The following is a 13,512-nucleotide window of genomic DNA, read 5'->3' on the forward strand; positions in this document are numbered from 1 at the left end:
AAATAGTTTCTTTTCTTAAAATTGAAGCATAGTTGATTTACATGTTAGTTTCAGGTGTACAGCATTGTGATTCAGATAAATACGTATGTTCTTTTTCAGATTTTTTTCCATTATAGGTGATTACAAGATATCGAATATATTTCCCTGTGCTATACAATAGGACCTTGTTGCTTATTTCTTTTATATATAGTAGTGTGTATCTGTTAATCCCAAACTCCTAATTTATCCCTCCTCTCTCCACTTCAGTAACCATAGTTTGTTTTCTACGTCTGTGAATCCATTTTTGTTTTGTAAATAAGTTCATTTGTATCATTTTTTTTTTTTAGATTCCACATGTAAGTGATATCATATGATACTTGTCTTTCTCTGTCTGACTTACTTCACTTAATGCGGTAATCCCTAGGTCCATCCGTGTTGCTACAAGTGGCATTATTTCATTTTGTATGGCTGAGTAATATTCCAGTGTATCTGTATATCACATCTTCTCTATGCGGTCATCTGTTGATGGACATCTTGGTTGCTTAAATGTCTTGGCTATTGTAAATAGTGCTGCTGTGAACATTGGGGTGCATATATCTTTTTGAATTGGAGTTTTTGTGTTTTCCAAGTATATGCCTGGAGTGGGATTGCTGGATCATATGGTAATTCTAATTTTAGTATTTTTAAGGAACTTCCATATTGTCCTCCATAATAGCTGCACCAATTTACATTCCCACTAACAGTGTAGGAGGATTCCCTTTTCTCTACACCCTCTCCAGCATTTATTATTTGTAAACTTTTTAATGATAGCCATTCTGACCAGAGTAAGGTGATACCTCATTGTAATTTTGATTTGCATTTCTTTAATAATTAGTGATGTTGAGCATCTTTTCATGTGCTTGTTGGCCATCTGTATGTCTTCTTTGGAGAAATATCTATTTAGGTCTTCAGCCCATTTTTTGATTGAGTTGTTTGGGTTTTTTTTGTTATTGAGCTGCAGGAGCTGTTTGTATATTTTGGAAATAAAGCCCTTGTTGGTTGCAAAGTTTGCAAGTATTTTCTCCCATTCTGTAGGTTGTCTTCCTGTTTTGTTTATGGTTTCCTTTGCTGTGCAAAAGTTTTTAAGTTTAATTAGGCCCCATTTGCTTATTTTCGCTTTTATTTCCGTTACTCTAGGAGCCAGATCAAAAAAATATATTGCTGTGATTTATGTCTGAGAGTCTTTAAGGCCTAGGTTTTCCTCTAGGAGTTTTAGAGTATGTGGTCTTACATTTAGGTCTTTAATCCACTTTGCATTTATTTTTGTATATGGTGTTAGAGAATGTTCTCATTTCAGTCTTTCACAGGTAGCTGTCCGGTTTTCCTGGCGCCACTTTTTGAAGAGACTGTCTTTTCTCCATTGTATGTTCTTGCCTCCTTTGTCACAGATTAATTGACCGTAAGTGTGTGGGTTTATTTCTAGGCTTTCTATCCTGTTGCATTGATGTGTGTGTCTGTTTTTGTGCCAGTATCATGCTCTTTTGATTACTGTAGCTTTATAGTGTAGCCTGAAGTCAGGGATTGTGATTCCCCCCAGCTCTGTTTTGTTTCAAGCTTGTTTTGGCTATTTGGGGATTTTTGTGTTTCCATACAAATTAAAAAAATTTTTTTGTACCAGTTTTGTGAAAAATGCCATTGGTAATTTGTTGGGAATTGCATTGAATCTGTATATTATCTTGGGCAGTATGGCCATTTTAACAATATTGATTCTTCCAACCCAGGAACATGGTACATCTTTCCATCTGTTTGTGTCAGCTTCAGCTTCTTTCTTCAGTGTTGTAGTTCTCAGAGTACAGGTCTTTTGCCTCCTTAGATAGGTGTATTCCTAGGTATCTTATTCTTTTTAATGCAATGGTAAATGGGATTGTTTCCTTAACTTTTTTTTCTGATGTTTTGTTGTTAATGTATAGACATGCAACAGATCTCTGTATATTAATTTTGAATCCTGCAACTTCATTGAATTCCTTGATGAGCTCTAGTAGTTTTCTGGTAGCATCTTTAGGATTTTCTGTGTAGAGTATCATGTCATCTGCAAAGAGTGACAGTTTTACTTCTTCTTTTCCAATTTGGAATCCTCTTATTTCTTTTTCTTCTCTGATTGCTGTGGCTAGGACTTCCAAACTACGTTGAATGAAAGTGGTGAGAGGGGGCATCCTTGTCTTGTTCCTGACCTTAGAGGAGATGCTTTCAGCTTTCCCCCAGTGAGCATGATGTTAGCTGTGGGTTTGTCATATGTGGCCTTTATTATGTTGAGGTATGTTCTATCTGTGCCCACTTTCTGGAGAGTTTTTGTTTTAAATAGAGGTTGAATTTTATCAAAAGCTTTTTCTGCATCTATTGAGGTGATTAATTTGTTGTTTTAAAGCTTCAGGTTGTCACTGTGGTGTATCACGCTGATTGATTTACAGATACTGAAAAATCCTTGCACCCCCGGGATAAGTCCCGCTTGATCGTGGTGTGTGATCCTTTTCATGTATTGTTGGAGTTGGTTTGTTAGTATTTTGGTGAGGATTTTTGCATCTATGTTCGTAAGTGATGTTGGCCTGTGATTTTCTTTTTTTGTGATCTCTATGGTTTTGGTGTCAGGGTGATTACGGCCTCATAGAATGAGTTTGAAAGTGCTCCTTCCTCTGCGGGTTTTTGGGACAGTTTCAGAAGGATAGGCATGAACTCTTCTCTAAATGTTCGGTAGAATTCACTGAAACGTTTTCTTTTTTAAAAATAAAGAGCTAATACTTAGAATCTATAAAGAGCACCTTCACATCAGTAACAAAGAAGGACCAAAACACGTGGGAACCTGGAAAAGGCTATTATCAGGCAATTCCCGGAAGAATGGAAAATGGTGACTCAGGGGTGAAAAGAGGCTCAGTCTCACTGGTGACGCAGGAAACGCACATGATAAGATGCTGTCGTTCTGTCTTTTTAGACAGAGAAATGAAAAGTTGACGGCAGCAATTAATGAGAGTGCAAGGAAGTGGGCGTGTGGTGCACTGTTGGTGGGAGCACGCTGGGGAAGTGTTTTTAGAAGGCATTTAGCAATGTTGATCAAAATTAGAACCAGATATAACTGACTGAGCAGGGCCACTGCTTTGAGCGTCTCCTCAAGTCTGTGCACATGCGCACGGAGGTACTGGTACAGGGGTGCTCAGTGCAGTGCTGGGGGAACAACCAAAGTGCTCAGCGTAGAGGAAAGGCTAGACAAATTGTGTGTCATCTGTAGTGTAAGATACTGTGCATCAGTTAAAAAGTCAGGCCAACCTTTGGGGCACCTTAAATTAAGTAAGAGTAGAAGTCAAATTATACCCCTTCTCCCCTTTTCCGGTTTTACTTTCAAACGGATATAAAGCAACCATCTGGCCAATTCTGACTCTCTTGTGATACGGCTGCTTCAGATAATAACGTTGTGGCTTAGGGAGGCTAAATTACTTTGTTTTTATGACTCTTATTTCGAAATCATTTTTACTGCTTTCGTTATGTACCGGGAGTGGGGAATGAAGGTCCAGGGCTTGGGGGAGGGGGTCATGCCTCTGCAGGAACGGTGTGTTCTGGCTCTGCCCCGTGGTCTGGTCCTCCCAGTTCCCTGGCCCCTTGTCATCCTACTCGGGTCGGAAGGGCATTGCTAACCCCTCTGAGAAATGGCTTTTCCTTTGACAGGGTCTTAATAGGGCTGGTGTCCTAAAGAAGTCTTGTTTTCATGATCCAGTTGGGGAGAAAAGTTTCATCAAAAGTATTCATGCATTAGTTGACTAATGCCTTGACCTGTACCCCTTTCAAAATGGATTGTACATTTAATTTAGTAAATCACAAATTTTACTTTTTCAAAAAAACTTCAGAACAGAATTGCTTCTGTGAGCCAAACTTTTTCTGTATGTTCTTTTCCAACTAAGGATGTTTTACTGTGGATTCTTTAAGACAGATAAGAAGGCGTAGGACAGTAAACACTGGTATATCCACTTCCCAGTGTAAGAAAATATTCTTTTTACTTGTAGATTCTTGAAGATGTTCCAGTGAAGGGCAGACTGCCATTTTTAGGTCCCTTGTGCCAGGGCCTTCTGATTAAATATTGGTATGTGGGTCTCGGCTCTGTGCTGCTTCTTGTGGTGGCCCCTGTGATGGGAGATTCCGCAGCACAGCTCGGATTCTGCCCTGATGCAGGGCTGGGAAAGAGACCAGGCCAGGGGATCAGACTCAGAAAATGGCTTCTTGTGATGTCTTCATAGATGAATTTTAATATTTAACACAGGTTTGTAGGAAGCTGTTCCCCTGCTCTTGCCAAGGATCCTGCAATACCCTTGGGTGAGCCAGCGAGGCAGTGCAGGATCCAGACCTGGTCCCTTTCCCCCATCCATCCTTTCATCCATCTGTCATCCATGCATCCACTTATCCATCTGTCTGTTTGTCTGTCCATCCCTCCATCCACCCGTGTATCCATCTATCCATCTTGGCATCCCTTTTTTAAAAAATTTCACATTTAAAAATTTTTGTCTTTTTAAATTTTGTTTTGGGGGGAGGTGATTAGGTTTTTATTTATTTATTTATATGGAGGTACTGGGGATTGAACCCAGGACCTTGTGCATGCTAGGCACACACTCTACCCCTGAGCTATACCCTCCCTGGCAGCACTTCGTTGATTCAGTTTTCTCTGAGCATCTCCCTTGTTCAGGCCCTGTGCCTGGCATGGCCAGGCTGTTGAAGTCCTGCTGAGAGCAGTAAGGGCGGTGTGGACCCCCTTAGGCCAGTCCTGCCCATCATTCTGCGTTGTCTTCTGGCCCTGCAGCCGCTTCAAGGTAGAGTCCAGGGTGGAGTCACCCTCCAAGCCGGTCTTTGTGCCTGGGGGCAGCTGTGACTGGGGATCTCAGTACAGGCTCAGGGCACCACTGTAAGCACTCCGTATTTTATCTTCAAAGTCTTGGGGAGCCCCGGAAGGATTTTCAGCAGGGAGATAATGTCATTTCAGTTTGCTTTTGCATCCTGTGACTCTGGTGGTGACGTGGAGTACCGTGGGGGTGGGAGGCGGGCGTGTGGTCCAAGGCTGGCTGGTGGTGGTGTGTGTAGAAGCCTCGCCCTTGCCCTCGCTGGGACATCTGGGGCTGGATTAGAGTCCTGGCTTGTTGCAAATCCCACCTCCTCGCCCTCCCCCCCTCCTCCTTGTGGGAGACGAGCACACAGGTGGCTGGGGCTAGAAACCTAGTAAACCAGTGGCCTCCAGAGTGGGCTGTGGGGGGAAAAGCCATTTGGAGTATGGGAAGTAAATATCACCACTCCTATTTATAGGTACCTTAATTTAAAAAAATTCTATTTGTAGGACTATTTTATAATGTCCTTAGTGTGTGAGGCCACAGAAGGTAGATATAATTCATGTCAGTGAATGTGCATTATTGGGGGCACATGTCTCCTGCCTTTTCCTCTTGGAGTGGCTGCTTGCTAGTTTGGAGACCATTGCTGAGAAGGAGGCCAGTCCTTTGGGGGTGGGGGGCAGGCATGCCCAGTGTCTCCTTCCATGACTGGCTGCTTCACTAGGGCCCTGGTTGCCTGCGGCACTGTCCTCGGAAGGCCTGTGCTGGCAGGGTGTCCTTGGTGGTGGCGGGCCTGCCCACAAGCCCCTGGTGACCACCTGGTGACCCAGGTCACAAGCAGGAAGCCATCCTCAGGCGTCTTCTGTTGTGGACACCCCTGTGCTGACTGCTGGCTGCGGGGTCAGACCTGCCCTCACATCAGGCTCCAGAAGTGGTGATAGTTCTGCCCGGGACAGGTCATTCAGCTTTTCTGGGGACCCCTCCTGGTGTGGCAGTCAAGGGTGGGCCTCCTGCAGGTCCTGATATGTGGGGTTCTTCTGCCTTCACACACCCCACGTCACACACAACAGGCCAGGACACACCGCAGACTCCTTCCTGACTGTGTCCAAAGCTGGGATCCCAGGGGGCTGCCACGATCCCCTCATTGAGGACCTGGGGGCCCATGGACACACTGACTTCCAGGAAGATGCTGGCCTTCCCAGCCTGGTTACACACATTCCATTGGATGGTGCCCCTGAGCTCCACACGTAACAAGTAGGTTTGATAACAAAGTAAAGTGTCTTAGCATTTGGGACCCATATTCCTGGGGAGAAGCAGTCTTTGGTATTTGATGAACTACAAACACTGAGCCTCAAACATCCTTGCAGTCTTTGTTTGCAAGGGTTACTTTGTAGTCTGAAATTTAAAAAAATGAAATAAAAGTAAATTTCCATAGTCCTTTCAGTAACTTTGAAAGGTCTTTGCAAAAGGATGCATCTGGTCTGTCGGGTTTATTTTTATAATCTCTTGTGTGTTACTTGCAAAATTGTATCTTTCAGACTTTTTATTTTGAGTTCTGTAGACTTACAGAAAAGTTGCAAAATAATAAGTTTCTTCATGTAGCTTCCCCTGTGTAAACATCTTACATGAACATAGGCCAAGTGAGGAATTAGTACTGGCACAATACCGTGAACGAATCTTCCACCCTTATTTGAATCTCCCCAGTTTTCCCACTAGGATCCCTTCCAATCTGGACAGTGTCTCGGTCTTCATGTTATCTTTTTGAAAATGTGTACGTCTGAGTTGGAAGAAATCCTTTGCATTTTCGGTTGGCTCCCAGCCAGTTGTGTGCCTGGCACATAATAACTGCTCAGTAAACAACAGCCATCATTTGAATGTAAGTGAGGCATAGTCACTGTTGTGCAACCACGTCCTTCACTCTCGTACGGAGAAGCTGGTCATCAGACTCCTTACCCGGCCCCTGTGGACAAATACTTTCAGTAGACCCAAGTTCACGTTCCAAGTGCAGGCGTGAGACGGGGCAGCACCCTGGCCTGTGCGGCAGGAGTGCCTGTTTTCAGGCACAGGCCGCCAGGTGCGGTGGCGAGGGTGACCTGCTTCTCTGTTACAGACGTTCGTGCGCAGGCCGATCCAGGCAAGGCCCCAGAAAGCCCTGGTCTCACTGTTCAGGTTTGTGTGCAGCGGACCACTCTTCCTCTGGGTGGCGGACTGCTCAGAGGGGGGCCTTTCCCGAGACTTTCGGGGCTCTCGAGAAATGTCTCCGAGGCTGCGTGTGGAAGGTATGTGCAAGGTGGCACTGTGTTTACAGACCCGGCTTGATGGATATTGGATGTAAATGTGTAGTGGTGGTAGGTGGATGGCAGAGGGGAGGGACTGCGTCTTATTCTAGAGTTTTCTGTACAAGTGAGTTACCTGGACTCTGGAGCTGTACTCAACTTTCTGTGTGTTTAACTCAAGAATCCCAGTGTGTGTGTGTGCGTGTGTGTGAGTGTGCTGAAGAGACAGACATACACAGCCACGCGCTCTGGGAGGGACGGAGTCGGAAAGGACTGGGTTTGCCCAGCGCTGAGAGGTCTTCTGGGATGTGGGACCTGCAGTGCTAAAACTGGGACAGTCCCAGGCAAACAGCAAAGGACCTTCTTGGGACAGAAAGTGATGGTTGGTGGGACCTGAAAGATCCGACGTGTGAAGTTTCTGGTCACCGCTTTCTGCCATTGGCTCATGTCTCTTCTTAAAGAAATCCTTATTTGAAAAAACCTTTTAAAAATTATGATTATCAACACTTCATTAATCTTGTTTTATCAACCTCCTTCCTACGTTTTGCTGGAGAATTTTGAAGCTGTTCCCTGATGCCCTCTCAATCTGTTAACATTTGATTTTTTTAAAGTAAGATTTTATTTTGGAATAATTTTAGGTACACAGAAACGTTGCCAGGAGCGCGGAGAGTTCCCAAATACCTCCTACCCGCCCTGTCTCATTGTCACTGTCTTATGTTTCCGTGGCACATTTGTCAAAACTAGAAACTGACAGTATATTACCAATACCCAAACTCCAAACTTTATTTGGACCTCACCAATTTTTCCATTCATGTCCTCTTTCTGTTCCAGGATCCAGTCCAAGGCACCACTTTGTATTTTGTTGTCTGGGACAGTTTCTCAGTCTTTCTCCATTAACAGAGGGAAAAAGAAGCGTTTTTCGTGCCCCTGACGGCCTTGAGGAGCCCTGGCCAGGTGCCGTGCACAACGTCCCCAAGTCTGGGTTTGCCTGTCTTGTGATTAGACTGGGGCTGTGGGCTTTTAGAAAGAGCACCGCAGAGGCCAAGTGCCCCTCCTGCCCCATCGCTTCGGGGGTCTGTGACATGCACGTGACATCCTGGTGGTGTGAGCCTCGATCAGCTGGCTCTGGGCCGCGTCTCCACCCGCAGGGCTCCTGTTTTCCCTTTTCCCTGCTCTGTTGTGGGAATCCTGAAGCACAGCCCACCTGGAAGGGGCTCCGGGAAGAGTAAGCGCCGCCTCCCGGATGTGGAAATATCTCCTTGCGTCATGTGTAGGGTGGCTTTGATTTTTAGATAAACAGTGAATAATTTTTTAGTATCTGTCCCTTGCGATATCTGAACCTCAGATTTAATGGGGCATCCTGTATTTTGTTAAATCTGGCAACTCGTTATTCGGAGTTCTTCTGTGAGAGTGAGCAGTCTCTCCCTCCCCGCATCTGAGTTCTAGTTTGATTCCATCGTCTTCCTGTTAGAATTTTCTCCCCACCTTCTGTCATGCTGTGGCAGTTTGATATACTTAAGTGACTGCACTTTGTCTACTTAATTTTCTTTTAGAACAACATGGAAAATAGTTTTGTTTGCTTCTGAAGATGAATTAGTGTGTGTGTATTTAATCAAAGGATTTTTCTCGTTACATGAGCCAAAAAGCACATTAGTTCCCAGCCCCTATAAATGAGACCAGAGTTGAAGGAAATGAGACTTGTGCTGAATTTCCAAGTGTGGGTTGTGGGAGGGGCCGGGAAGGAGGACGCTGATGCTTCTTTAAGCGGCGCCAGGCACGTGGATCCCTCTGGCTGTGGCTGCACGAGGCTCCCATGATTGTGAAACTCCCCGGCCGGTGGCAGGTGTGAGAGAACGCTCACTCAGGGGAGGGCAAAGGCAGCGGGCTGGGGTGCTGGGGGCGCCGAAGAGAGCTGTGTGGTTGCACTTTTAGAAGAAAACCAGACGTCTTGTTTCCCTGGAGTGCACCTCGCCCGTCTGATCATGCTGCATCTTGTTACAGCGGCAGGACCTCGGCATTTCGTGCTCAGTAGCTGGTCCCCATCAAATCAAGCCTTGCCTTTCAGCAGCAGGAAGTGTTCCAGGAAGCGGCCAGGGACTGCAGAGTTCAGAGGTGGTTCAGCTCCTGGGCAGGAGGCCTGCTGTCCCGGGGGCTCAGAAGAGCCTTCTCGGGCCTGAAGGACCGCTGGTGGGCCGGGCGGCGAGGAGGCTTGGAGCTTGGTGAGCTGGGTGTGGCTCCGCGCCGCCGACACTCACCTTAGTTCATTTGCAAGGATGCTCTTGAGAGGATATGTGTCCCTTGAAGGTGAGAGCCTGCCCGGCACACAGTAGGTGTTTTTACTAAATGTTTGTCCATTGAGTAGGGCATTCATTCTTTGCCACGTATTCAGATAACGCTCAGTAATTCTGACATGGAGCCGTCTCCCTTAGCTAAACCCACTCCGCCTTCTGTGTTAAAGCCAGTCAGTTGTTGTCTTTGCTTAAAATCAGTTTTCTTGAACTGTGGGGTCTGACTCCTGCCCGATCTCCACTGAAAGCCTCCAGCACTCCCTGGCTCTGGTCCCTTTGGTCCGATGGCCTGTCGCTTTCCCTATGAGGACGGGGCTGCCCCTGCCTCTGTTCTGGAGGGTTCTTTCTTGGCTGTCCCGTCTCTGCCACCCGACACAGTCCTTGGCCTGCCCTCGTCAGGCTGTGTTTATTTGTATCTTCTGAATGGGAAAGTTTACAAAGGGACAGAGGTGCCCAGGGCAACTCGTTAAAATACCTGCAAATACAGGCAGGTCGTAAAATTTAGTCTGAGGTCACCGCCAGTTCTTTTTTCACAAGGAAATATGGACCATCGCTTTTCATAGGAACTTCTTGAAGGTGTCACACATGTCTGTGCTTGGCCTTGTAATCCTGTTGAACAGAACAACATATGTTTGTCTGTGTGTTTACATTTTTTTTTTAAAGCTACCAGATGTCTGTAGTACAAGTTATTATCTGGTTTTGAAGTATGTTTTGAAACTTAAAAACACATTTTGGGATGTTGCCGTAGAAATGAGTGTTGTTTGCTACCTGATGGTGGGCTATGCTTTGGCAAGCTGCTTTGAGTTTTGAATTTTCTCGAATTTCTGTTTATGGGATGCCAGCATGTTAAACACGCAAATTGTAAACAGTGAGGTCAGTTCCTAACAGCTCTGAAAAAGAGCAGGCCGTTGTAATTTCGGCGAGGATTCGGGAGGGAAGACGTCAGCCTGGGAGGATGACAGCTGAGTCCTGCGTTGTTGCGAGCAGGGAGCCGGGGGCTGGGCCCGGGGACAGTGGCCCCCCTCTGGTAAAGTCGGCCTGCCCCACTCCTGTCACAGAGCCCGTCCTGAGGGTGGCCCGGCTGAGAGCGACTGGTGTGGTCAGCGGCGCAGGGACGAGCCCTCCCGTGACGATGACGAGGTGTAACTCGGGGTTGGTGCCCTTCTGTGTCTGGAGCCGCAGTGGAATTGCTGAGTAAATGAGCTGAGAGTTCTCATTTTTTCACAGACCACAGCCTCTTCTGAAGTGCTCACTGTTCTTTTATGGGGAAACTTAAATAGCTTCACTCGCCCTTTTCCAGATTTTTCTGCTTCTCCTTTTTGTAGCTGAGTATGAGGTCACCAGAAGGTTTTCTCTTCGGCTTTCACATTACTGCGTTGAGCATTTTTTGCAGCTGTGGCTCCTTGTTTTCAGATGTTTGTTTCCTGTGGTTCTGGCTCACGAGCATCTTGGAGGCACAGAGAGTCCCTAGGAGTCCTGGAGAGGCTCGGCCCTCGTGTCTCAGCTGTCTTTCTTCAGTGGTTAGGGGAGGATGCACCATGGACCCCTTGTTTTCAGATGTCTTAGCAGGGGACCCCTTTGCAGACATGTGATTATGTCCCCAGCAGCGTGTGCTGTGTGGCGTGGGGTCTGGGCCAGGGTGAGGCCCTGGAGGGCTGGGCGCTGCAGGAGGCGGTGAGGGGAGGTGTCCCTGAAGCCCCTCCCCTGAGCCCTCGAGTCAGGCGTTTGTGGGCAGGTTGCCGCACACCTTGAGGGCCTGCCCTGGGTGTCGCCCACCTCCCTCTGACCTTGGGCCCAGCCTTTCGCTGGAGGCCGGACCCCACTGCTCGGAAGCACGTCAGCCCCTGCATTTCCTGTGCTGTGATCCTTGTCCCCGTCACGTTCAGGATCTGTCGTCGGCTCAGGCCCTTGGGACCTCCCCCTCTTCTCCAGCCTCCTGTTTCTCATCAGTAACCGGGGCCTGTTCATCAGGGAGTGGGTAAGAATCAAACAGCATCAGTGGCCAGGCCGAGGGAGCCCCCGCTGCGCTGGCCTGTGGTCAGTGCCTCCCTGTGTCACACTCTCCCCTCGCCCGCATGACCCATCCTTTCCACTTCCTGGATCATTGCTGAACATGAGGCCTTCACACTTCAAACCGGGAAGGTTCTAATTGCCCTCGACTGGTCTGCATGCCGAGGACTTCTGTGCTGTGCCTTGCGGACCAGGGCTCGCCGCTTAATCGTTCTCCATCACAAGTCTTTGCCACTCCCCTGCCCTGAGGGAGAAGGTCGGGCTGGTCTGGGCCTCCAGGCCCGTCTCCCCCTTCTTCCCTGTGGGATTCCACGGCATCCGTGGAAGCACACACGTTTCCTCACCCCCAAGACTGTGCTCAAACCCGTTTCACCTCCATGAACTTCTTCCTGCACCCCCTCTTCCCGCGGGAGCGTGTCCTTCTCATCCGCGAGTCCCGCCCATCCGTGCACGGCTGACACACGTGGCCCTTTGTCAGCGCTCGTGGTCTGGAGATGCAGGTCATTTCCGTTTGAATTCTCAGGAGCTCGTTCCTTGTTCTGAGTTACAGTACAAACTCTTCCACGAGAGGAGCAGAGCGTGAAAGTCCCCACACACCCATCACCGCTCCGAGCAGGCAGGAGACAGGTGCTTGCTTTCCGTTCTGAAGGAAGCCCTTCCTCGGGATGAGAGGCTGGGCGAGGACACGGGCTCCTGCGCCTCAGTCTTGTTCTCCGTCGGTCGCGGGAGGTTCCCTGCGAGCAGAGCACGGTGGCCAGCGGAGGGGGACCTCCCCGGGGTTCCGAGCATCGGGGCAGTGAAGCAGCAGCAGTGGCCCCGGGTGGGCTTGTAGCAGAACACCGGGCGGAGGTCGGCGCGTTTGTGATTGCTCGTTTTGCACCACTTCTCCTAACACTTTCAATGTGGCCCTGCTCCGCGGATTCTTGGCTGGAGATGGTGACAGCCTCATGGAAACGGGGACGCAAGCTGCTTTGTCCCTCCGTGGTCAGCTGGTCAGCTCTCTACGAGTCGTCTCCACGCTGTAAATGCACTGGGATCCTCAGACCCTGGGGGCCTCTGTTCGCTGGATCAAGGCAGGCGGGCGGGAGGGGCCCCGCACGTGGCCTCCTCAGGCCCGGGGGCTCCTCGCTCCTTCCCTAGTATTTATTTCATTCTGAGACCTTGGTTTCATTACAGTTTAAAATTCCTTCTCTAACTTTCAGGGCTTATTTAATTGAGAACATTTGATGAAAAAACATTTAGAGCGTGGCCGCAGTGAAGGATCTGGGATCATGCAGAGGTTTCCATTGATCCCCGCGGTGGACGGAAGACCCTCCCGTGACTCCCTGGGGAGTGGCCTCCTTTTCGCCATTTCCCGAGGCCTTTCTCCCACCCCATCAGCGCACAACAGCTTCATGGGCTTGTCCGGCCACACGCTGAGTGATGCTTCTTTCAGAGCCTTGACCTCATCAGCGAGAGGCTGCTGCCTGCCAGCTGCGCCCTCACTCCTGTGCTGTGCGATGCGCTCAGCATTAAAACCAGCATTAAAACCGGTGTCCACGTGGCCATCTGTTTTATTTTTTATAGGCTCTGTCATTGCTTTATTGGTTGTTGTTAGAACAGATGTTTTAAAAGGAATATTTTGGCAGGACTGTGTTTGCTTATTTAATTTCTGATGACTTGCAGGGCATTTATTCCTACACTTAAAAAAAATAGAGCTGAGGGCCATGGGAGCAGAGCAACCCATTGGCCCTTTGGGCCTGGAGGGAGATAACAAGATTGCTGGGGTGAGCTTTGCTGGGGAGGAGGTTTTCACGAAGGAAACACAAACTCGAAAACCTAGGCCAGCAGGAGAAGTGTCCCCATTTACAGTCGGTGCAACATCCCATAGCAAGCCAATGTCAAACCGCCTTGCAAGATGTCTTTTAAGAAAGCAGAGGCCAAGTTAAAAAAAAAGTTTAAGCCTGTTTGGAGAGAGCTTATGAGCCAATTAAGGCTTTTGATACCTCCGCAGAGTACCGAGCTGACTTCAGCTCAGAGCTCGGATATGAGCTTGGTTCAGATGCACAGCCCAGTAATCCACTGGTTAGTTTTTAGATCTGGGCATTCACAGAAAAACTTATCAATGGTAACTTTCAAAAAAAG

General features: G+C 48.0%; 1 protein-coding gene across 1 annotated transcript in view; it reads left to right on the forward strand.

The window, feature by feature from the left end:
* DTD1 (D-aminoacyl-tRNA deacylase 1) overlaps positions 1–13,512 on the forward strand; it is a 122,598-nt gene that overhangs the window by 47,927 nt on the left and 61,159 nt on the right. The gene's annotated exons all lie outside the window — the stretch shown is intronic.

Source organism: Camelus dromedarius, chromosome 18 (genome assembly GCF_036321535.1).
Source record: "Camelus dromedarius isolate mCamDro1 chromosome 18, mCamDro1.pat, whole genome shotgun sequence".
Taxonomy (NCBI): domain Eukaryota; kingdom Metazoa; phylum Chordata; class Mammalia; order Artiodactyla; family Camelidae; genus Camelus; species Camelus dromedarius.